Source organism: Saccopteryx bilineata, unplaced genomic scaffold (assembly GCF_036850765.1).
Source record: "Saccopteryx bilineata isolate mSacBil1 unplaced genomic scaffold, mSacBil1_pri_phased_curated manual_scaffold_52, whole genome shotgun sequence".
NCBI classification, from domain to species: Eukaryota; Metazoa; Chordata; class Mammalia; order Chiroptera; family Emballonuridae; genus Saccopteryx; species Saccopteryx bilineata.
In genome coordinates, this window is record NW_027095477.1 from 82,306 (window position 1) to 105,538 (window position 23,233).

General features: G+C 51.8%; 1 long non-coding RNA gene across 2 annotated transcripts in view; it reads left to right on the forward strand.

Moving 5' to 3' along the window:
• The window catches only part of LOC136318351 (uncharacterized), a 34,127-nt gene that overhangs the window by 5,575 nt on the left and 5,319 nt on the right, over nt 1–23,233 (forward strand). Inside the window, exons 2-3 of one of the 2 annotated variants that reach the window (XR_010728060.1) lie at nt 13,129–13,338; nt 22,411–23,170. This is a non-coding gene — a long non-coding RNA (uncharacterized lncRNA). Of the gene's footprint in view, nt 1–13,128; nt 13,339–22,410; nt 23,171–23,233 lie in introns of those variants that run through there. The other variant, XR_010728061.1, reaches the window with a different exon arrangement.

Here is a 23,233-nt window from a genome sequence, read left to right on the forward strand (position 1 = left end):
AGGCAGTTCCTTCCCAGCCTGGGCGTCATCACATGTGTCTGCCTCTCGGTTCTCTGCTGAATTCTTTTTTTTTTTTTTTGTATTTTTCTGAAGTTAGAAGCGGGGAGGCAGTCAGATTCCTCCATGTGCCCGACTGGGATCCACCCAGCATGCCCACCAGGAGGCGATGCTCTGCCCATGTTGTGGCCGGAGCCATTCTAGCACCTGAGGTGGAGGCCATGGAGCCGTCCTCAGCACCAGGGCCAACTTTGCTTCAGTAGAGCCTTGGCTGCAGGAGGGGAAGAGAGAGACAGAGAGAAAGGGGAGGGGGAATGGTGGAGAAGCAGAGGGGTGCTTCTCCTGTGTGTCCTGACCAGGAATCAAACCCAGGACTTCCACATGCCGGGCCGATGCTCTACCACTGAGCCAACCGACCAGGGTCTCTGCTGAATTCTTGAGAGCACCCTCAACACAGCTCAGGGATTCTCTCCCCACTCTAGTACTTTATTCCACAAACTCTTGATGCCTTGGCCTTCCACACTCTCGCTCTGTTTACTCACCTGGGCTCTGTTTACCCAGGGAGTCCACTGGGCACCACCTGGATTGCTGGTCCCTGTGTCATGGCCTGGAAAGTCCCACAGCAGTAAGCTGGGGTGATCACTGGCTCACCTTGTCCATTTCCCATGTCTCAGGATTACTGCCCTTATTGACTGATGTCCAATGATGTGCTTGGTTTTTATCCTGGTATCAGGCAGGAAGATAAATCTAGTTTGTTGCTCCAACTTGACCAGACCCAGAAGTTGCCAATGCAACTAGTTTTTATTTTTTAAGCATACATGTAGACATATGACTATGATTTCACATTACATACATTCAATAGATACTTTCTGTTAGTATAATGGATCCCAGTTCCATACTGGAACTGAACGGATGAGTCATTTATGAAGTTTATTTGTGGGTAAGTCATGCCCACCAGGCACTGAACAAGTGAGAGAATTCCTGCTCTTGCCTTGCTGTCACCAGTTTATCCTCAGGGACCTCTTGTCCTAGTGAGGGAATAGTGCCCCCTTCTCCATGAAATTCTTCCTCGCTCCCATCCTGAAAATTCCAGTGTTTGCTCCCTGAGAGTTTTATACACTGTCTTCTCCTGAAGAGACCATATCAACATTTCTAGTTTTACATTTACCGTGATGAGGTCCTTCGGTGTGGAAATACTCAATATTTTACATCAACGTTCAGTAAGGAACTGGTGGGATTTCCACACGAGGGTCCCCATGCCTCTGGTGCATGGACACAGAAGTCTTGACAGCCGAGAGAGGAGCAGGGGAGTCCACACCAGCCCAGAAATAGCCTGGTCCCGCAGGAGCTGAGAGCAAGGCAGCACCAGGACATGTTAGGAAGCTGGGAATTTGTGCCAGGGATTATTTTCCCCAGATTATTTTTAGTCCTTTTATTTCAGAGTTTTAACCTACAAAGGTATTCAAAGTTTCAACAGACAGATGTTTTCCTTTCGTTTTTTTCTATTGCTTTTCTGCCTCAATGCTCTCCTTACTGAGAAGAAATAAATTTTCCACACATGCTATTATTTTATAGGGTTATTTTCTACAGATTATTATTTAATTCAGGTGAAATTAATGAGGGGTTGTGACATAACAAACCAACATTATCTCTTTCCCAAAATGTTAAGACATTTTCTTAGCACCATTACTTTAAAAAAAATGCCCATCACCATTGATTTGCGATGTCTCCTTTATAAAATAAATGCTTCTTGTGGACCCTGAGATCTGTTTATGGGTTCTCAGCTCTCTTCTGTTTTTCTCTCTTCTGCCTCTGGAATGTTACTCTCAATTATAGAAAAGGTCTTCTATAGAAAACACCTACACTGTTCCTAGTCACTGACTGTCCTTATTCATTCAGTCTTCCTTCCAGATAAACTTTATGCTAATGTTTTCAAGTTAGAAGCATTTTCAAAAGCATTATACTTCTCTTTGGGATTAAGTAGAACATCTCCATTTCTGCTGAGGGAGGGCTGAGGGAGGCTGCCATTTTTATAATACTTTAATCTTCTCAGTCGTCCCGTCTAGAAATGTTTTTATCCCTCAATTTCACGCAGCTCAGTTATGTCACTGGGATAAGCATATTCTTCCTGGGCATTTTAATAAGATGTTCCTGAGCTACTGTTTTTGTTGTGGTTGAGACTGGCTGGAACTCTGGGCTTTATAGTTTTGCGGGTTAATGGGGAAGATACTGATATCTGTATGTTTTCTATTTGGACTGCTTTCAATGTTTCCTGCAGTTTTCAGTTGGTTTTGTATGGTGTTTCTTTAATCAAGAGGTCACTGACAACTCTTAGTAGTCCCTTGATTATGATTCGGTTTAACGAACACCAGGGAACTCTATGAAATGTTGAGTCAGAGAGGGGAGATCACTAACTGCAAACTTCTAAAATAGCCTCACCATGTGATGTATTTTGCTATAAAATCTAGAGTTCCTTAGAGAGAAATAAAACTTTTTTTTTCATTTTAAACAAATGTAACTCATTGCCAGTGAATGCAACTATCTCTGACAGATAGCTGGTGTAATGTTAGATGTTGGGAGAAGAAAGAAAATTAGTGACCACCTTCTAATGAGTCAGCAGCTGTCAGAATTCCAGCGTATCCTAGTAATGTTACACTTTTGTTGCCTGTAATTTTCCCGATAGGTGGTCTCTGCATAGCCCCCTTTTCTCTCGAAGTGACTCTCTGTGTTTTAGAACAGAGGCAGAAAGGAAGGTCCCCCCCGCCCCAGATGCAGTTCTTAGCCATCTCCTAAGCTCGCAGCCCGGCTGGGACGTGCTGTTGTTGCTCTGGCCGATCTCACAGAGTCCATAACGGGGCCAAGACAAACACGCTCTGAACTTCCAAATGGAAACTCATTGCCCCAGAGTCACGACTGCCTGGGGGGTGGGGGTGTCTCGACCTCAGGGCTGCTCCACGGGAACTGACCTTGCTGAGAACTTGTAAAACCATCAAAACCGCTTTAAAGAGCTCCGCAAACACGTACCATTTATTTGCCCTGAAACACAGGGCACTTATCCAAATGCCCTGGAGGGAGCCAGCTTTGCAAAGTGGCTGGTGGGAGCCCCGAGATCAGAGACACACAGACCTTTCTTCTCATCTGCCACCAGCCTGGAATCATCTTGTCCCTCCGCACCCATCTTTGCTCCTGTTGGCAATTCACATCCCTCTGAGAGTATCTCCCTGGGGTAGGAACGAGCTTGGTGTTCCAGGGTCAAGTGCAGCCAAGTTCCCCAGATGGCTGAGGACAACTCACTTTTTGCAGCATTTGAGCGTCATTGAAAACATTCATTAATTTATGGAACACAAGTGAGCTTATATGCTCAAGATTTTGAGTTTCAAAAAGACATATAAGGCCCTGGCCAGTTGGCTCAGTGGTAGAGCGTTGGCCTGGCGAGCAGAGGTCTTGGGTTCGATTCCCGGCCAGGGCACACAGGAGAGGCGCCCATCTGCTTCTCCACCCCTCCCCCTCTCCTTCCTCTCTGTCTCTCTCTTCCCCTCCTGCAGCCAAGGCTCCATTGGAGCAAAGTTGGCTCTGAGCGCTTGCTGGGGATGGCTCCTTGGCCTCTGCCCCAGGCGCTAGAGTGGCTCTGGTCGCGGCAGAGTGACGCCCCGGAGGGGCAGAGCATCGCCCCCTGGTGGGCGTGCCGGGTGTATCCCGGTCGGGCGCATGCGGGAGTCTGTCTGACTGTCTCTCTCTGTTTCCAGCTTCAGAAAAATACAAAAAAAAAAAAAAAAAAAAAAGATATAGAAGACCTGCTTTGAGGCATCAGGAAGACTATTACCTAAGTGTGAGCAGGAAATAAGAAGAGACTTTCACGTCCAATTGCGAAGTGTTTGCTCTATTCACCTGCACTGAGCTAGATACAAAACACATAGACTAGCAAACATGTAGAACAGTTTAAGGGAGATGTTATAATGAGTTCAGTGGCCCTTGTAATGCCATGTGCAGAAGTTAACAGGGGGTGCAGAACAATGGATATGTCAGGACCCCAGGGCTGAAGTCTATGCTCTCACCACCTGCATGACCTCCAACACTCTGCATGTCTTTATGCTCCTCTGTAAAATGGAAATACCTGTATCTATGTCACATGCTATTGAGACATTTACTGAGAGAACATATGTACAAGATTTTTTAAATTTAATTTTATTTTTTTGTACTTTTCTAAAGTTGGAAACAGGAAGGCAGTCAAACAGACTCCCGCAGGCGCCCGACCGGGATCCACCTGGCACACCCACCAGGGAGTGATGCTCTGCCCATCTAGGGTGTCGCTCTGCCACAATCAGAGCCATTCTAGCGCCTGAGGCAGAGGACATGGAGCCATCCTCAGTGCCTGGGCCAACTTTGCTCCAATGGAGCCCTGGCTGCGGGAGGGGAAGAGAGAGACAGAGAGGAAGGAGAGGGGGAGGGGTGGAGAAGCACATGGGTGCTTCTCCTGTGTGCCCTGGTTGGGAATCGAACCCAGGACTCCTGCACACCAGGCCAATGCTCTACCACTGAGCAAACCGGCCAGGGCCAAGATATTTTTAAGAGATGGTCTGTTTATAAATAAAGGTTTGTGAGGTACGTTCTGGTAGAACCAGATTAGTTCCCACTCACCAACATTAGCTATCACAGTACTAACACGATAGTGAAACAAAGGGACATTTATAATGAAAAATTTGTATTTTAAGTATTTGCAATAATTTATCTTTCTAACCAGAAAAAAAAAAGTTTCGATTAAATATGTGTCTGTTTCCCTAGCCTGTGAAGCACGCATATATCATTTCTCTTCTGTCAGGCTCAGTAAACATTCCCCAAAGAGAGGACGCTTTAGTGAGATAAAGCAGTGGTTTGAAGGCTGAGAAGGAAAGCAGTGATGGTGTTGATGGTTGGTGGACCTTGGCCACAGTCTCTCCACACCCCATTCACGTGTGCCGGGGTGCTCCAGAGTGGGTCGGGGTGCGGCATGGCTCAGGGGGACTGTTGGGAGCACTGGTTCTTGGCACAGCTGAAAGGGGCAGAGTTTGGAGCAGCCCTGGGGGACCCAGCCTCCATAACAGCCTTTCTTCTTTCCTTCCGCTCAGCGGAGCGAGCCCTTGGCGTTCCAAGGTGCGGTCGGTGTTCTGGTGATGGGTTGATTCCATAGACATTAGGTCTACCTGGGGACACGGTAACGGACATTTATAACGAGCCATCAGTATTGTAAGTATTTGTGACCATTTATCTTTCTAATCAACTGCACCACCACGGGCTTCCATTGTTGAACAAGGGGGGGGGATATTTTCTTTTTCCAGCAAAAACAAAGAACCCTAAGTACGATTTCTGGTCACAACCAAGATTCATCCCTTCCTACTAATAATTTTAAAACTTTAGTGACTTGTTTCACTGACCATCAGAGACCTGGTTCAAGCAAGGTCAAGGTCTGGCCCCTCACGTGGGTCCATCTGACTGGGCTGCCGCAGAGCCGTGGTCTGTCCCTCGCAGACCGTGGTGATGGCTAGGTCAGCATTCCTCATTAACAGGGAGGGACAGCAATGATGGCCACTGATCTCACCTCTGTACACCTATCGGGAACGTATCGGGTGTCCGGGCCCTCTCTACGCTCACCTTTCAGAGACTCTCCAAGGGCCAGGCCGGTGTCGTATGTCCGCATGTGGTCAGTCTCTCGCTCTGAGCCTGGAATAGGGCAGGTTCCAATAAAGGCACGGGTGAATAAGTGAACAAACGAGCCCCTGACACGGGAAGAACACTGAGGAAATACGGCACGTTTCCTGTCCATTGTGAGCTGGCGCGGACAGCGCTCTGCTTCTTAAGATAGCTTCGCCAACTGGGTCTGGGCTGAGGGGTGCAGGACAGGGCTACCTGTTGCCCCTTTCTGCACGGCGCTGCAGAGAGACAGTCACACCTGGCAGGGAGGCTCCGAAGATGTCCTCTCCCTGAGGGAGACGGAGTCCTCGACTCCACCTTGTGGTCTTTGCAGGGTCCTCCAGAATCGGACGGGAAGTTGGGGGAGGACAGCTGCTGAGCCAGCAGCATGGCCTGAGGCCACTCAGGTGGGTCCTGCAGGAGGAGGAAGACCCCCAGGGAGGGGCTGGGTGCTGAGTGAGACCCAAGGAAAACCTCTGGTCTCAAAAGCTGGGACCCAAACCTCCCGGGCACTGTGAGCGCTGCCCCCCACCCCCATTCCGCCCCACAGAGCAGCGTCCCTGGGGAGACGGCCTTCCTACTCTCTGAGACAGGAAACAAGGAACATAGCATCCTGGGAAAATGCTGTCTGAATGTCCCCTGGATAGTTCTGCTGTGCAGGGGACAGCTGGGAGGCGGCTCACGTGTCTCCCTGTCCCCAGCAAGTAATCTGAGGCTCGGAGGAAAGGACAAAGGGGAAGCCAAACTTCCCAGCCCCCCACCAGCCCCTCAGCTCTGTGACACGCACACGCTTCTTACCTTCCATTAACACAGGGCTCTGCCCTTCGTGGGGCACATTCAGGTGTGGTCTAGAACCCAGCCGGCCCCCCAGTGAGGACGTAAGGAGAGGTGCTCTTGTCCAGGACACGGGTGAGGAGAGGGACCAGTGAGGTCACCGGGAGGGCGCAGCAGAGTGGGACCAGGACCAAGGCGGCTGTTCTTTGTGCTTCGCCGCAGGCGCCGGACTCTCAGGGTCCAGCGGCTCCTGCTCCTCTAGGTCCTTGCAGAACGTCTGCGCTCACCACTCCGCACTAGGCTTGCACAGCTGGTGCGCCTTGGTCTGTGTAAGAAGCTGCGCTTATTTCCATCTGCTTCACATCCCATCAAGAGTGACGGGGGGAAATGGGTCTGAAAGTTTTTAAAACATTTCTATTTCTTTTTTCTTTTTCATTTTTATTTTTATTAAGTGAGAGGAAGGGAGGCAAGAGAGACCCCTGCATGCACCCCGACTGGGATTTACCTGGCATGCCCACTAAGGGGCGGTACTCTGCCTATCTGGGATCACTGCTCCATTGCTCAGCAACCAAGCTATTTTAGCACCTGAAGTGCAGCTATGGAGCCATCTTCACCACGCAGGGCCAACTTGCTCAAACCATTTGAGCCATTGCTGTGGGAGCTGAAGAGAGAGAGAAAAGGAGAGAAGAGGGAGGGGTGGAGAAGCAGATAGTAGCTTCTCTTATGTACCCTGACCAGGAAATGAACCCGGGACTTCCACACACTGGGCTGATGCTCTACCACTGAGCCAACCAGCCAGGGCCAAAACATTTCAATTTTTAAAAAATTGAATTTATTGGGTTGATACTGGTTAGCACAATTATATAGGTTTCATGTGCACAATTCTGTAACACATCTCTGTACCCTGTGCTGTGTGCTCACCTTCCCCCCCCCAAGTCAAGTCTCTGCCCATCACCCTTGATCCCCCATGACCTCAGCAATCTCAAGGCATTTCTAGAACAGACAAGCAAGCAAACAAACAAGAACACCCCCCTCCCACGTCACTGTGAGCATAAGGCAGGGAAATGAGACAGCCAGACCAAATTCACAGGGGTTGTTCCAAAGAAAACAGACTGTTCTTTTCACAAGTGAGGCTTTGAAGATGGTGTGCATCTTCCCTCCTTCGGCTGCTTGGGGTTGCCCGTCCAGCCTGGGGGTGGAGGACTTTGACACAGGAGAGGAATAGGTAAGACCAAGAGTGGGGGGGGTGTCTTGGAAAGCTCACGGGGCACTATACAAGACAAATAAATGACAGGGGCGCAGGTACAAATTTCCGGAGAAGGGGCGATGTCATCGAGCGGCCAGTCTGAGCTCTCACCATTCGACCCCCAAAGGGAAGAGGACTGTGTGTGTCATTTCACAAGCGTCCCGTTATCAGAGAGGATTGCTCTAACCCGTGTCATTTACCGACACTGTGTTAGCTTGAAATGAAGCCACAGGGTCACTGTTGTTTTCGACTGGAATTAAGAAAACTCAGGAAATAGACAACCCCATAAAAGTAGTTTCTAAAGAGCCAAAGTGACCAAGTCTCTTTCAGCAAAAAGTCCAGAAGTCATAATGGATGTTTGCACAGACTAGGAACACACAGGATGGTCTTCACTTTATATATATATTATATATATATGCATACACACACACATACACACGTACATACACACATATCCATTTTACACATACCTACAGATTCACACTGACATGGGCTGGATCCTGTACTTTCCAAATTCATGTTTAAGTCCTAACCCTTAGTCCCTTAGACTGTGACTGTATTTGGAGACAGGGCCTTTAAAGAGCTGCTTGACTTAAAACGAGGCCATCAGTACGGCTCTAACCCAGTATGACTGGTGCTCTTCAAGAAGAGGACATTGGGACACATACAGAGACACAAGGGATGCGCGTGCACAGAGGAAAGACCATGTGAGGACACAGCGAGAAGACGGCCGCCTGCAAGGCCAGGAGCAGCCTCAGAATGAAACCAACCTGGCCCACACTGTGAACTTGGGTTTCTGTCCTCCAGAATAGTGAGAAGATAAGTTTGTTGTTTAAGTCACCCAGTCTGTGATATTTTGTTATGATGATTAGCAAACTAACACAGACACACACACACACACACACACACACACACACACTATTTTATGTGAAGTGCACAATCATGATTGTTGTGGACGTAAATGGCAAAAAGCCTTTGTTAGATTCGAGTCTTAGCAAAAGGCTAAGTTCTCCCCCCTCCCCCTCCATACTGGCTATGATGCTGAGTATTTGCACCCGCTCCACTTGCTTCCTTAATTTGCTGGAAGCAATTTACATGCCCTTCCTCTTCCTCTTTGTTTGTTCAGATGTTGGTTGATTTCACTTAAGCATGGTGGGGGGATTCCTGTTTATGCCTTGGGAGAGTTCCCGCTTTAGCCTCAGATGTGTAACTTTGTATCAAGGCCTTCCTTGATTTGCACATGGCTAGATAATAAAGCAAACTGGGGCTATGGGGCACTCGGATATTGCCATCAGCATTTGATGAGTCCTCCCAGTCCCATTTTTTCTAATAAGTATGTTTCCTTAATTCCCCACCGTTATTAGGAGCTGAGCTGGTCCATGACACATGATTATTTACATTTTGATTTTTAATGAAGCCTTTTCTTATTCTCCTTATGCTGGACTCCTTCTCTCTCCAAGGTCACCCGTGTACAGCTTATCATGAAGGAGAACTCATTTCTCTGTGAGCTCATGTAGTTGAGGAGAGACACACCCATCTATGCACACGCATGTATACAGGGGGGCAGGTGGGTCACCGTGTGCACAACTAGGATAATGTCACACAGTTTTCAGCATTCGGCTTTCCATTACTCTTTGCATCTTTTAAAACTTGAAATTATTTCAAACTGACAGAAAAGTTACAAGCACCATACAAAATACCTGCTGTGCGTTTAAACCCCTGCTCCGCTCAAGACTAAGCGGTGGCCTCGAAGCCCCACCACCTCTGAACACGTTGGTCTGTGCTTCCTACAAACAGGTTGGCATCTTTGGGCAGAATCCTTACCTATCGTCCCATCTCTGACCGTCAGGAATCTGGCTCCACTGTCCTTACTGCAGCTACTTCTGTGAGCCCCCTGCATGCACACAGCCTCGCATTGCGCCCCACCCCACCCTGAGTGGACGCCCTTCTCCTGGCCTGCACCCTCCCACCCTGCTGGGGCTCCAGCACCCGCCCTGGGCTGTCCCCCTCTTAGCTCTCCTGGATGTCACACCCAATGTTGGAATGCCCCCCCAATCTGAACACCTCTTCACCTTTCTGGGGCTCTGAGCCCCCAGGTGGGCTCCCCTCTTTGCTGGCCAGATACCCCTCGCTGAGGAGCCCCTCTAAGCAGACACTCTGCTCACCCCCACAGGCCCTGGCACTCCAGTTGGGCCCCCTTTACGTTTCACCCTCCTCCACCTGCTCACGTGTCCGAGGGTGAACTCCCTCCACACCCCGTTCAGGGTCTGACTCACCCTCCACACTGTGACCGGCCCTAGCCGCCCATGTGCGGCTGCCGACCCTGCCCAGCCACGTGGACGCCTCAGAACTGAGTCACTCAGGGAAGGGAGAGACCTCGGGCACCCCCGTTCCGACAGGGCGTCCGGGCCATGGTGGGAAAGTGTGACAGACGTCCATGTGCCTTTGGGGACTTTCGCTTTGTTTCTGATGTTTTGCCATCACAAACAAAGCTGCAATAAACGTCCTTGTATGTGTTTTATGTGCTGAAATACGCTTTTACTTCTATGGGAAAGATCCCCGGGGGGTGGGGTTCTGGGTCAAAGGTAAAGATTTCTACAATGCCTGGCCATTCTGTGACAATCTCTGGGAAACCAAGTGTTTGTTCTTCCCATGGGGAAACTGAGGCACTGAGCGGTGTCTGATTTCCATGGTAGCTGGTGGGCTTGAGTGTGGTGCATGAGCCCAGAGATGATAGACCTTTCTCCGTTAGCTGCCCAGGCCAGGAAGCTTCCTTCTGATCTTAGTAGGTCCCTTCAGGGGGCAGAATGCATGCCTGTTCCCCCCAGCTTTCAACAGCCACCAGCTCCTCCTTCCTCATCCTCGGCCAGCGACTCAACTGCCAGCTGTTTGCCAGGCGCAGAGCCAGGCACTGGGGTGAGACCCCACTGCTCACTGCAGAGTGGGGCGTGTGACCAGCAAGGCAGTCCTTGTCACGGCGTGTGAGCCGATAGAGCCGTGGGGACACAGGACCGGGAAGCTCAGACACGGAGGGGGGCAGCTAAACGCAAGACTTCTCAGAGGAGTGACTCGTGACCCAGGTGTCAGAAGTCAGGAAAGTGCCAGCCAGGCAAAGGAGAGGCAGGGTGTGTCACACAGAGGAAACAGGAGAGAGGGCGTGTGGCCTGTGCGTGCGGGAAACGCAGGGCACACCCGCCACTGCGGTTCTGGGCCGCCGGGTCCCTCCTCCCGCGATATCTCCCTGTGCCGGGCCCCCGCTGCCCACGGACCCGCACACGCAGCAGCAGGCGCTATCAGCCCTGTGAGCCCGTCCTGCCCTTCCTTCTAATGACAGTCACTTCCCGGAGACCTGGCCCCCACTGCGCACGGCCCCCTGGGCTGGCCACACTTATCGCTGGCCCCAGGAACAGCCGGTCCAGCGCCTGGCACTCCGTGTTTATCCAGTCCCCGTGGCCCTTATCACCGAAATGCTCGTCTGGGCATCCGACCCGGGGGGCGACGGGGTTCGGGTTAGGCGGGGTGGAGGGGCTCGGGTTCGGTGGGGCGGAGGGGCTCCAGTTCAGCGAGGCGAGGCGGAGGGGTTCGGGTTCGGCAGGGGCGGCGGGGTTCGGGTTCGGCGGGGTGGAGGGGCTCGGGTTCGGCCGGGGCGGCGGGGTTCGGGTTCGGCGGGGCGGAGGGGCTCCGGTTCGGCGAGGCGAGGCAGAGGGGCTCGGGTTCGGCAGGGGCGGCGGGGTTCGGGTTCGGCGGGGTGGAGGGGCTCGGGTTCGGCGGGGCGGCGGGGTTCGGGTTCGGCCTCGGGCTCAACCAGGCGGCGCTGAGAGCAGGAGCACCTCTGTTCCCTTGTGCTCACACCTGGCCGAGGCCTCACCTCCAACACCCTCACGCCACCCTCAGGCCACCCTGAGGCTGTGCTGGGAACACGGACTCACCAGCGAAACCCTCCTCCTGCTTTTATTTGCGAAGCAATCCCATGCCCAGCTTTCCCATGGAGGATGGGGGTCGCCCAGTCACACCCATGGAGAGAGGGGAGCAGGTTTGCTCCCCGTTCTCTCTTCCCACCAAGGCACAGGGCGACTACACGCGGGCCAGCTGAGTAATCCCCTCTGCTGTCAGTTTGTAAAAATCCGGCCCAAGTGTTAGGCTCAGGGCCCCATCACGTGGGCCTGGGGCCCATTCCAAACAGGGTTTGGGGAATCAGCACAGCTTTGAATGACAGAGTGGAGGAAGGGGAGGGGTCGTGAGCAGCCCTGCTGCTGGGCACCTCTGGGTCCTAGAACTTTCGCTGTGCTGCAGGGGCAGTCACCCAGCTTCCAGCGTCTCGCAGTCATCTGACCAGACGCTGACCACCACCTGCCAGGGTCCAGTGAGGCCAGCCGGGATCTGCTCGCGCTGCTGGGGCAGGAACACTCCAGCATCCTGAGGTCTTTCCTGGAAAAAGATACTAGATTTGTCCCTAGGGCTTATCTCTAATGGCCATTATCTTTAGGTCAGTGTTTTACAGTCTAAACAAAAGTCTCACTTTATCTCAAGTTGGAGTAACTAAGATAACACATGTGTTTGGTGGTGGAAAGCGTAGCCCATGGGCAATGAGGTGTTTCTACTAAGGGCAAGTGCAGCTGGGCACGGAGGTCTGAAAGGAAGCAGGGTGCAGGCCTGCTCGGAGGGGGTCGGGAGCCTTCCGAAGTATTAGACAGCAGAGCCCTGTTCTAGCCGTAGGGTTAGTGGGACGGGGGTGGATTTCAAGGCCCCAGCCAAGAACCTGCTTTATGATGGCTAGCTCAGAGGGTTTTGATCAATTCTGGGCAGAGGTGATTCCCAGGAAACTGCTGTGGCTGGCAGCCAATCTCTAAGAGGAAACTTTATCTGAGAGGTGTCACCTGGTTACATTCTGAACTCGCCCAGTAGGGGTTATGCTGATGCATTAAAACCAGAGGAGGTTTTCCCAGGAATTGCAACCCGGGGGCGGTGTGGTCAGTGTTAAGCAACACAGGCAGGAGGAGACGGATGTCTGGGTCCCTGCTCTTCCCTGCACCAGCTTTGTGACTTTGGGCAAGTCACTTGCGTAGCCTCCTAAATGCCTTTTAGTCCTAAGTGCTCTGGTCTATTCACTCTTTGGAGGCAGTTACAGAGTATCAGGTAGAGAAAGGCATTGCTAATGACAGAAAGAGAAACATATTCCATGCAGCCGATGCGTTCTAAGAGGACTGGGTCTTGTTTCCCGGCACTCACGCTGCCAGGCTGAGGATTAAGGTGAGCGGTGTGAGGGAGCGGGGACACTCTCGGGCCCCTGTGCTCAGGGGCGGCCACACACCGCGGTGGTCTGTTCAGCTTTCCCTAGAACAGAATGCAGGGGGGGTCACTCCAGGGCTCCCCCTACCTCCCCACAGACGGGCAATCATTACCCCACATTCTGCTGAAAAAGAAACTCTGCCTCTCTGTTAAAGGTGTGCTTAAAACAGAGCCTCCTGCCTGCAAAGTACCTCGGCTACACCAACACCGTCACAGCCGACACTCACGGGACCCTGCAAAGACCCAGTACAGGTGGTGGGGGAGAGAGGCTGCCCAGGAGAGAGGCAAGCTCACGCCCGGGCCACCTTGCCAGGTGTCTGGCCGGAGTTCAGTGGCTGCTGGGATCAAGGAAGAAAGGATGGAAGGTAGGCCGGGGGGGGGGGCTGGGGGGGGGCGTGCGGGGAGCAAGTGAGGCTCAGGTGGCATCTGGATTTCACAGGGGAGGAAACAAACTCAGGGACAAAGTGACTTACCCAGAGTGTCACCACCGAGGGCAGGGTATGAGGCGGGGGGGGGGGGTAGGGGGGCTGTAGACTCCGGGTCCAGTGCTCTTCCTTCCTAGGGCCCCTCGGCGCCTCCCAGCTCTTTGCTGACAGGTGCGTTTCAGTTGGTTTTGTAAGAGTGAATTTGCCCCCGGGGCCCGTCCTGGGGCGGAGGACTGTGCAGGGCACAGGGGCCAGCAGCCTCTGGGAAGATCTGGGAGTGAGCAGCAGGGCGGCTGGGCCCTGTGACCAAAGGGTCTCCGGTCGTGTCCGGTCCTCCCTCCCGGTAAATCCTCCACGCAGGGCGACAAGGCGTCCCTCGTGGAATCGCAGCGAGCCCCTCCTACGCAGGTTGGCAGTGCCACCCACACTGCCCTTCTCAGGGGTATTTTGGGAATGCTGTTCCCGGTGAGAAGTGAGAACTGCAGGCCTACACGGAGCCGGAAAGGGCAGCGGGAGAAGCTAAGCTGCGAATCTTCGTGGGGCCCGAAAGGGAGAAAGAGGCTCCGTTTACTGCCCTGGTTTGGGCAAGAGACTCCAAACGTTTGTTTTCTTCCCTGTCCAGTTCTTTAGAGGACAAAGAGGGGAAAAGCATGCCTCCTTCATTTTTATTTCGAAATGTGTGTTTTTGGGAGCAGTATAGTGAGTTGAGTGGTGGCAACCCCAAAAGATACATCCATATCCTAAGCCTTGAAGCTCTGAGCATGACTTTATTGGGGAACATGATCTGTGGAGATGCAGTTAAGGTAGGGATCTCAGGGGGTGGTCACCCTGGATTATCCAGGTGGGCCCTAACTCCAATGACAGCTGTCCTCATAAAAGACACCCAAGGAGAGGCAGAGAAGAGGGGAGGCCAGGTGAAGACAGAGGCAGGGAACGGAGTGCGGAAGCCTTAGGCCGGGACACCTGCAGCCCCCAGAAGCCGGGAGAAGCAAGGAAGGGACTCTCCCCTGCAGCCTCAGGAGGAAGCATGGCCCCGCCAGCAGCTTGACTTTGAATCTGTGGTCTCCAAAGCCATGAGAACACATCGCTGTCCGTCTGAGCCACACATCTTGTGGCCATCTGTTTCACAGCCACGGGAAACCAAGGCACACCCTTACAGGGACCGGGGCTTCTGCACGTTGTAGCCGACACTCTCCACTCCTCGCCTTTCCCTGACGTCCAGTTCCGCTCAGGAGGTGGCTAAAGCCCTCCGCTGGGAGACTCGGCTGGCAATGGACTTGGGAGGGGTCACACCTGGGAGCCAGCGAGATTTCTTACATCGCTCAGGAATCGTCCATTTTGGCATCCACATCGGCAGCCTTAGCACTTTGGACAGAAGGACATGAAAAGAAGGGACGATCAGCGATGGAGGGATGCCAATATTCTTTTGTGGTTGAGTCAGGGGACACGGCCCAAGGTGTCTCTAAAATAGAGACTGATAACTTCATTTAAACAGGGAAGAACTAAAAGTTATTCTGCAGTCATAAAATGCTTAGAGGACTCTGGGAAAAGAATGTGTGTCTATTGCTGAGGGGAGTCGATGAATATTATGAAGAAATAGGAGCACACAGACTTCATGCGACGTGGGATCCACGTCTGCGCGGCGACTTTCAGTAGGACGGAAAGTGGAAATGACTAAAAAACTGTCAGCTCTGGTGTCCTGGCTGCGGAAGGTTAAATGGAAGATGGTTGTTTCCCCATACTATTTCCTTCTCTATCGTTTGCTTTTTTCATGGACATGTGTTATTTTAGTTCAATTTTTTGAGATAAAACAATCCCACAGGAAAGTGCCTTCTTGAGGTAGAAGCTGAGGAGAGAGAAGGAGGAGGTAGGCGGAGAGTCGGCACAGAGCTGGGCTGCTCTGCCCCCTCTCCCTCCTGGAGTCAGGTGCCTGCCCCCAGAGAGGACAGCTTGTCATGGGCTCAAGAGTTCTTGGAAGGCTTCCAGTGCCAGAGAGCCCTTGGCTGGCTGCATGCCCAAGCGCCCACATTTCACAAAGCCACCTTGGCAGGGCCACGGTGCACCCGTGCCAGGCCTGGGCACGGACTGCTAATCTGTGAGGGCAGGGAATAACGGGGGAATTTAAAGATTGACGAAAGCAGCACTTAAATGATCCGGGATGATGTTTATACAGGAATAGCTGTACAGGTGATGTATAACCGTCCCGACTTCCTTCGAGAAGGTACCATCAGCATGAATGTCTGCAGCCAGCATAGCATGTTGCTGGTATTCATGGACTTGCAAGACACCCAGAAAAATCCTGGATGTTTTTGGAGTGGGGAAGTCTGTTTAAGTTTGTTTAGGAAAGAGCAGAGGGTAGAGGAGTCCTTACCATCCAGTTTCATCCGCTGTTCTCTCCGTCGCTCTCTCTCCACACCACTTAGAATTCATTTCAGAAGAGGTTTGGGGAGGTTATTTTAACTCTTTGGGGTTTTGGGGCTGTGCCTATCGAAGGCTAAAATTAATGAGGCTGTTTACCAGGACTAGAGAAGCCTGTGCTCAGAAATGCGACACTTTCGGGGGGTAGAAATGCCATTTTATATATTTTTGAGGATGTTGACCCAAGAACTCAGGCAGGTAGCCTCTACTGCAGAGAGGGGTAAGGAGGGCCTTTTCTGAGACAGACTGGGGAGTCAGAAGGAGTGTGGGTGACATCAGCAGTGACCCAGAGTGTCCCTCGGGGCTCTGTCTGTGCCCTTCTAGGGCAGACTCCATCAATTTGCAAACGGAGAGCCAGGAACTTGGAAAAGTCATCACCAAGGCTGATAAAGACATAGACTAGAAATATACAAATATGGAAAGGACTTGGGACTCTGGCCACAGGCTTTCCAACCCGGGCCTGAATCCCAGCCCGTGTCTTACCGACGGTGTGTTTGTTCTTGTTGGAACTTCAGTCTCGGAGTGAGAAAAAGCAGCGTGACCAGGTGGGAACACATTCAGCCTTAGAAGCCGACAGACTTGGACTTGAATTCTTCCCTTGAGTGAACTCTGCACAAACCTTGGTTTTCTCTGTTAAGAATGGGAGTAACTGTCTAGATAAGGTGATGTCTATGAAACTGTCGGGGGCATTCCAGTTTTTATCTCACCAACAGAGGTAAGAGTTGAGGAAGTAAAAACAAACAAACACATATTCCGCCTACCGAACTAGGGCAGGAGAAAGAGAGAGAGATGGCGGGACGGATCGGGGTGAGAGGGAATGGCAGGTTTCGGGACATGAGACGAGAGGGCCCCGAGTTGCTCCCTGGGTGTCCAGAAACAAGCCTCCGTGGACTCTGGCCAGGATAGACTTGGGGCCCCTATCTCGCTCCTGCAGCCACAACGAGGCTAATACTAATAACGGGAGCTGTGGGGCAGCTGAGATTGCCCAAGGAGGGTCTGCAGAACGAGGAGAGGAGAGTGACTTGGGCAGACCCCTGTGGAATGCCCACGTGGAAGGAGTGGACGGAGGGAAAGAACCCACCACGAGGTCTGCCCCGTGGGTTCTGGGGGCTCACGGAAGCCAAGGGACAACGTGCTTAGAGGAGGAGGAGGAAGAATTTAATAACATCAAAGGCTGCTGGGAAGCCAGAGGAGTCTGATCAGTTAGATTCGGACAAAAGGAAGTCATCTTTAATGATCTCGTCCGGACAGTCCTAAGGCATGATGAGCACAAGCTCCACTGTCCTGGCTGAGGAGGGCACGGTGCCCAGAGCAGGCGTGTAGGCGTGGCATGGGTGCCTTCTCCTCCTTTCTTTTTATTTTCTTCCCCATGTCCCTCCCTTTTCTCCCCTCTCTGAGTACAGAGACCTCAACCTGTTTAAATCTACTGAAGAAAGGGAATTGAAGTCACAGGCAAACAATTTCCAAAACTCTTATCTGCTGCCCAGATTGCCTTCTCCTAGAAGCAAGAAGGGCCCCGGCCAGTGGCTCAGTGGATCGAGCATTGGCCTGGTGTATGGACATCCTGGGTTCGATCTCTGGTCAGGGCACACAGGAGAATCAACCACCTGCTTCTCTCCCCTTTCTCTCCCTCTTCCCCTCCCACAGCCAGTGGCTCAATTGGTTTGAGTGTGGTCCCGGGTGCTGAGGTTAGCTCGGATGGTCTGAACACATCAGCCTCAGGTGCTAAAAATAACTTGGTGCTTAAGCATTGGCCCCAGATGGGGTTACTGGCTAGTTGTGGTTCAGGCACATGCAGGAGTCTATTTCTCCTCCTCTCACTTACAAAAGTAAAAACAGAACCAATAAGTTGCCAGTTGAGTGGCCTATCTGGATATCCCTTCCGTGCTCTGAGTTTAATATGACTGATTTTCCTCTTTCTTCCCAGTCTCGTGCTTCTTTTCTCCTCTCCACTGGCCTAGACATCCATCTCCTCAGTCTACCCTGTCCAGTGGGACGGCCTCGATTTCACCTACTCCCTGCCCCCCGCCCCGTGCTGTCCTCCGGTCTCCTTAACATCCTGCCCTCTGTCACCCTACACCGCCCCCCAGTGGAGCTGCCCGCTGGCTGTCCCCTGGACCGCAGGCAGTCTCCCAAGTGGCCACCTTGCCTCTAGTCTCACACCGCTAATGGAGCTTGTCTCAACTAAGCAGCCTCATGTTCCGTGGGCACTCTTTCCACTCTGAGTCCCAGCTGGAGCTGAAGTGTCACAGCCCTCCAAACGTGACATGTGGCTTCCCTGCGTTTGCCTTTGCAGACGCATGCTTCTCAGTCTGGAATGTCCCCTCCCTGTGCCTCAGACCCACCTCAAGGGGTCTCGTGGGCAGAACCGGCCACCCCCCTTTCTTTCTGCGGTGTTCCAGCCTGGCACCTCTGGTCTGACTTCATAGGGCCCTCTGCCCCTCTGACCCTGGAGAGCAGGCTCTTTAAAGGCAAGGATAACATTTTATTAATCTCTGTATCTCCAGCTCCTGGCCCAAGAGCAGGACTCGGTGAATGAATAAACGTCAATGAGGAAGACGGGCTAAATGTAATTGCATAGACTTTATTTTTCATTACACGTTCTGGGTTCAGTTCCCTGAGTAGCAAGAAAACCATCAAATCAAAGCCATCGTCCAGGCCACACTTTGCTCATTTACTGACCAGATACAGTCACAGACCTCATACAACCATTCTGTCATGCTGCCTGTATTTCCCAAAGCATGTTGCCAGGAAATATCAGTCCTTTAGGTTGTTCTGTGAGGAGGATCCCAAGGCTGAGGTGGCTGTGCCTACCCCGGGCCCCTCTCGGAGATAATATTCTGCACCTTAAGGGGCTGAGGAGTTTCATGGTGGAAAACTTTAGTTTGGTTGCTAAGGCGTCCCAGGCTTACTTGAACACTTTTTTTCCTTCAAGGCACAGCCTGAAGTTTCACTGTCTTGTTAACACCTCTGTGATGGTCTTTCCACTTCCCAGCACAGTGGGGCTGTCCCAGCAACCTGTCGCGTGGCTTCCTGCCTAATTCCTATGCAGTGGCTTCCGGTGCCATCTTCTGAAAACAAAATGGCGTAGGACAGTTTTTACAATAACTCTGTTCCAAACGAGGGATGTATTTTGAGTTTATGACATGTTTTAGAAATGAACGATTTTTAATCAACTAAGAAAATCTATGTGCCTATCTGAAGGATTCCACTTGTCTGACGACATGTATGTGTGTGTGTGTTTGTGTGTGTGTATGTATGTGTGTGTGTGTGTATATATATATATATATATATATTTTTTTTTTTTTTTTGGTAGAAAACTTTTTGTTCCCACTGTTTGAGGATTAAATAAACTGAGAGATAGGAGTTATTATTTTGGTTAAATAGAAGGTAAGCAGGTGAGAATCAGCTCCCTGTGGGCTCCCTTCACTCTAGTCTCCCTAAGGAAAGGCAGGCATTGTTCTCCAACATGCTCCACAGAAATGCAATGCTATTTGCAACAGGCTCCGGCTGGGGGCCTTCAAAAGCCTGAACATTCCATGTGTTTACACTTGGGATTTCAGAGACAGGCACTTAGGGGGTATCTACCCAGACAGACCAGAGAGGAGATTACTTCTGGTTCGAAAGTGAACAGGCACCCTTCATTGCAGAAGCCCATGAGTCTCGTTGGTTTCTACAGGAAGCTCGTGCGACGTGATCTTTCTTTAACATCAGAACACTCTGGGCGGTCCCCGATGTGAAGTCCGAGGGGCTGCTGTGCGGGGGGCGCACTGCCCAGTGGTTCCTTCCCGTCACATCTGGGTCACTTTCCTTCCCGATAGGATACTACTCACCGAGTTGGTGTTTCAAAGCTCAATTTCACACTTTTTCCTTAACCCCAAAAATACTTGGATTAATTCCTACTGTGAAGAGGAGACTGGCCATCTGAAAAACTGTACTTAAAACCATGGTTCCTGGGGACTTTGCGTTGTTTCACCCGTGAGCGAGGATGGCGCTCGTTGCTTTGGACAGCACCTCTGCAAAAGAAAAACACTCCACCGTCATGAAATATCCACGTGGGAAGACGTTTCGTAAATATCAGCCTGACTATCCCTGCATCCGGCCTAGAACATGCACTCCATCGAACAAACGTCCGTCTACAGCACAGAGTGAGGACCTTTGCAGTTGTGCTTACATACTACAATGCCCGCAATGGCAAACAAGGCATAAATCACCCGCCACCTGCCAAGTTTCCTTTGTAAACTTGTGTTGGCAATCACTACCCACGACAGGCAGGACAGAAGCACATCAGAAAACGTCAGTGGAGCAATAATGAGCCAATGCGTCAGGCAGCTGGGCCCATTTTGATAATGAGGTCGTTCTTGTTCTTAGATGAACAGGATACAATAGCTTCTGGAAACCACAGAAGACCTGACTAATTTTTCCTACTAGAGTACGGGGGAAGATATTATGAAAGCAAAGCATTAAAAAATAAAAAAAGAGGCTCAGGAAAGATAAATCTTCTAAGCTGCTAACCAAATGAGTCATGGAGTTTCCCTTAAAATAACACGGAGAGCTGTTGGATTGTTTGTGGAATGGGCCATGGAGTGTCCAGCATGACGCTGGGAAATGCAGACACGAGAAACACATACTGCAGTTCTGGCTCTCAGTAAGAAGACGATGATAACTGATCGCGTATGGCAAGGTTTGAGAGGAGGGCCTCCCACTGGGCGGGGTGCGTTGAACACTAAGTGGTGCGGCAGGAGTGTGAATGTGTAGGCGTTCAACAAACAAGTAGAGTTTAGGAAAGAGGTGTGGGAGGAGGCTGAGTGCAACTTGGGAGCGGGAAAAAATGTTTAAAAATAGCTAACGGTTGGGCCCTGGCCCGTTGGCTCAGCAGTAGAGCGTCGACCCGGCGTGTAGAAGTCACTGGTTCGGGCCCTGGCCGGTTGGCTCAGCAGTAGAGCGTCAGCCTGGCGTGCGGGGGACCCGGGTTCGATTCCCGGCCAGGGCACATAGGAGAGGCGCCCATTTGCTTCTCCACCCCCCCCTCCTTCCTCTCTGTCTCTCTCTTCCCCTCCCGCAGCCAGGGCTCCATTGGAGCAGAGATGGCCCGGGCACTGGGGATGGCTCCTTGGCCTCTGCCCCAGGCGCTAGAATGGCTCTGGTCGCGGCAGAGCGACGCCCCGGAGAGGCAGAGCATCGCCCCCTAGTGGGCAGAGTGTCGCCCCTGGTGGGCGTGCCGGGTGGATCCTAGTCGGGCGCATGCGGGAGTCTGTCTGACTGTCTCTCTCCATTTCCAGCTTCAGAAAAAAAAATACAAAAAAAAAAAAAAGTCACTGGTTCGATTCCCGGCCAGGGCACACAGGAAAAGTACCCATCTGCTTCTCTACCCTTCCCTTTCTCCTTTCTCTCTATCTTTCTCTTCCCCTCCCACAGCCAAGGCTCCATTGGAGCAAATTTGGCCCGGGCGCTGAGGATGGCTCCACGGCCTCCACCTCAGGCACTAGAATAGCTCCAATTACAGCTGAGCGACGCCCCAGATGGGCAGAGCATCGCCCCCTGGTGGGCATGCCCGGTGAATCCCAGTCGGGCGCATGCAGGAGTCTGTCTGACTGCCTCCCAGCTTCTCACTTCAGAAAAAAAAAAATAGCTAACATTGATTGAACCCTTTTTTTTATCCGAGACTACTATGCTGGGGAAACAACTTAACTGTCTTATTCAGTTCTCCCTGCAATCTGATGGGTTTCATACTGCTAATTATCCCAAGTTTACTAACAAGGAAACTGAAATTCAATGAGAGTGAGTGATGTTTCTAAGTTAAATGACAGAGAAGGGGAATTACTTCCTAAGCAAGGAGGTGACAGAGGGGGGATTCTAGCCATGTTGTTGTATGGGCGTGAGTATGAACATGGATATAAACGCGTGTCCATGTGTTAGATGTGGTATAAGCAGAAGACAGTGAAAAGCGATGGCATTTCATACATGAGAGGATTAAAGGCCGATATAGGCGTTGGCAAGGGTTTGAGGGTGTCAGTGGAGACACCTGGCTAACTGGAAGAAAAGAAGGCTTAGTTTAGGGGGGTTGGATGACAGATGACCGGGGCATGGAACCCCCCACTGGGAAGGCCAGTGTTAGCTCGTGCCAGGGAGTTGGGCTGGTCTGGAGCTGAGCATCAAGTGTGCACTGCCTGGCCAAATAGGTGAACACTATAATTTGTCTGTGCGCTCTGGGCACACAGCATATTTATGGACAGATGCCCAGGCATGCCCTCTAATTTGACGGTAACCCAGGAGACCCGTGGGAAAGAGTTTGAGCCCTAACGTATTCGAGGGTCCAACACATGCAGCCTTGAGGGGTCAAGTGCGAGGGAGAAGCACTGGACACCCGGGGCCGACGCTTGAAGGGAAGCCCCAGCCCGTCCCTCTGACTCCCACTCAGCAAACAGACGCCCTACTGCGTGTGAACCAGAAGCCGTCAGTCTTTCCCTGTCACTGGGCAGCCTCCCCGTGTCCACGTCCCCAGTTCTAGTCCACAGTTTCAAGTAAGGCAAAACTCAGTGCGTGCCCACCACTTCGTCTGCTCCCTGCCTGGAAAACCACGATCTCTTCTAGGTCCGGACCCCGGAGGAAGTTTCTGACCTAGACTCTTTCCTCCTTGTGCTCTGACGTGAGAACAACCCACGAATACGATGCAATTCCACAGGACACGGAAGACCCCACCCCGCGGTCTTAGAGATCCCTGGAAGGTACAGGAAGGAGAGAACAGAGAACCGTCCATCGGCACGTGGGGTGCGCATGGAAAAGAAACCCAAACAGAGCCCGTGGGGAGCCCCAGAGATGCCCAAGGTCTGAGAGAAGGAGTAAGCCTGCCACCTGTGAGGACAGGACTTCCTGCAGGTGTGGGGGGAGACCGGGCTGTGCTCGTGAGCAGGGCCGTGGTGTCTAGGAGGGCCAGTTTCTCAAACGCAGACATACTAGTGTGTCTACACGCGGGTTGTGAAATGTACACCCAGAGTCCCATACACCCTGCGCGACTGAATTTATTACGCAAAACCAGCAGCCCTTTGGCAGTAAGATCACTAATTAATACCCATGACTGGAACAGTAAAAGAGGAGAACACACGTTTTTCTTTGTGGGGTCACAGCCTTCTTATAAGACTGGCTTAGGGAACAATGTGTGGTCATTGTATTAATAAAAACTTCTTTTTTGCCCATCTAAAGACGAATGCTTATTTCAAAGCAAGCTGTGTCTACAGTTTCACTTGTCCTCTAGGCTAAGCCCAAGGTCACGCGCGAGACAGCGAAGGCGCACACCCCAGTCTACAAGTGGGTGAGGATCCGAGAGGACACTTGTAAACTGATCCTCTGGAACACAGCAGCATTTCCCCATCAACACAGTTCCCCGCGGACTCTCGGCCGGCCTGGAACGCTCCAT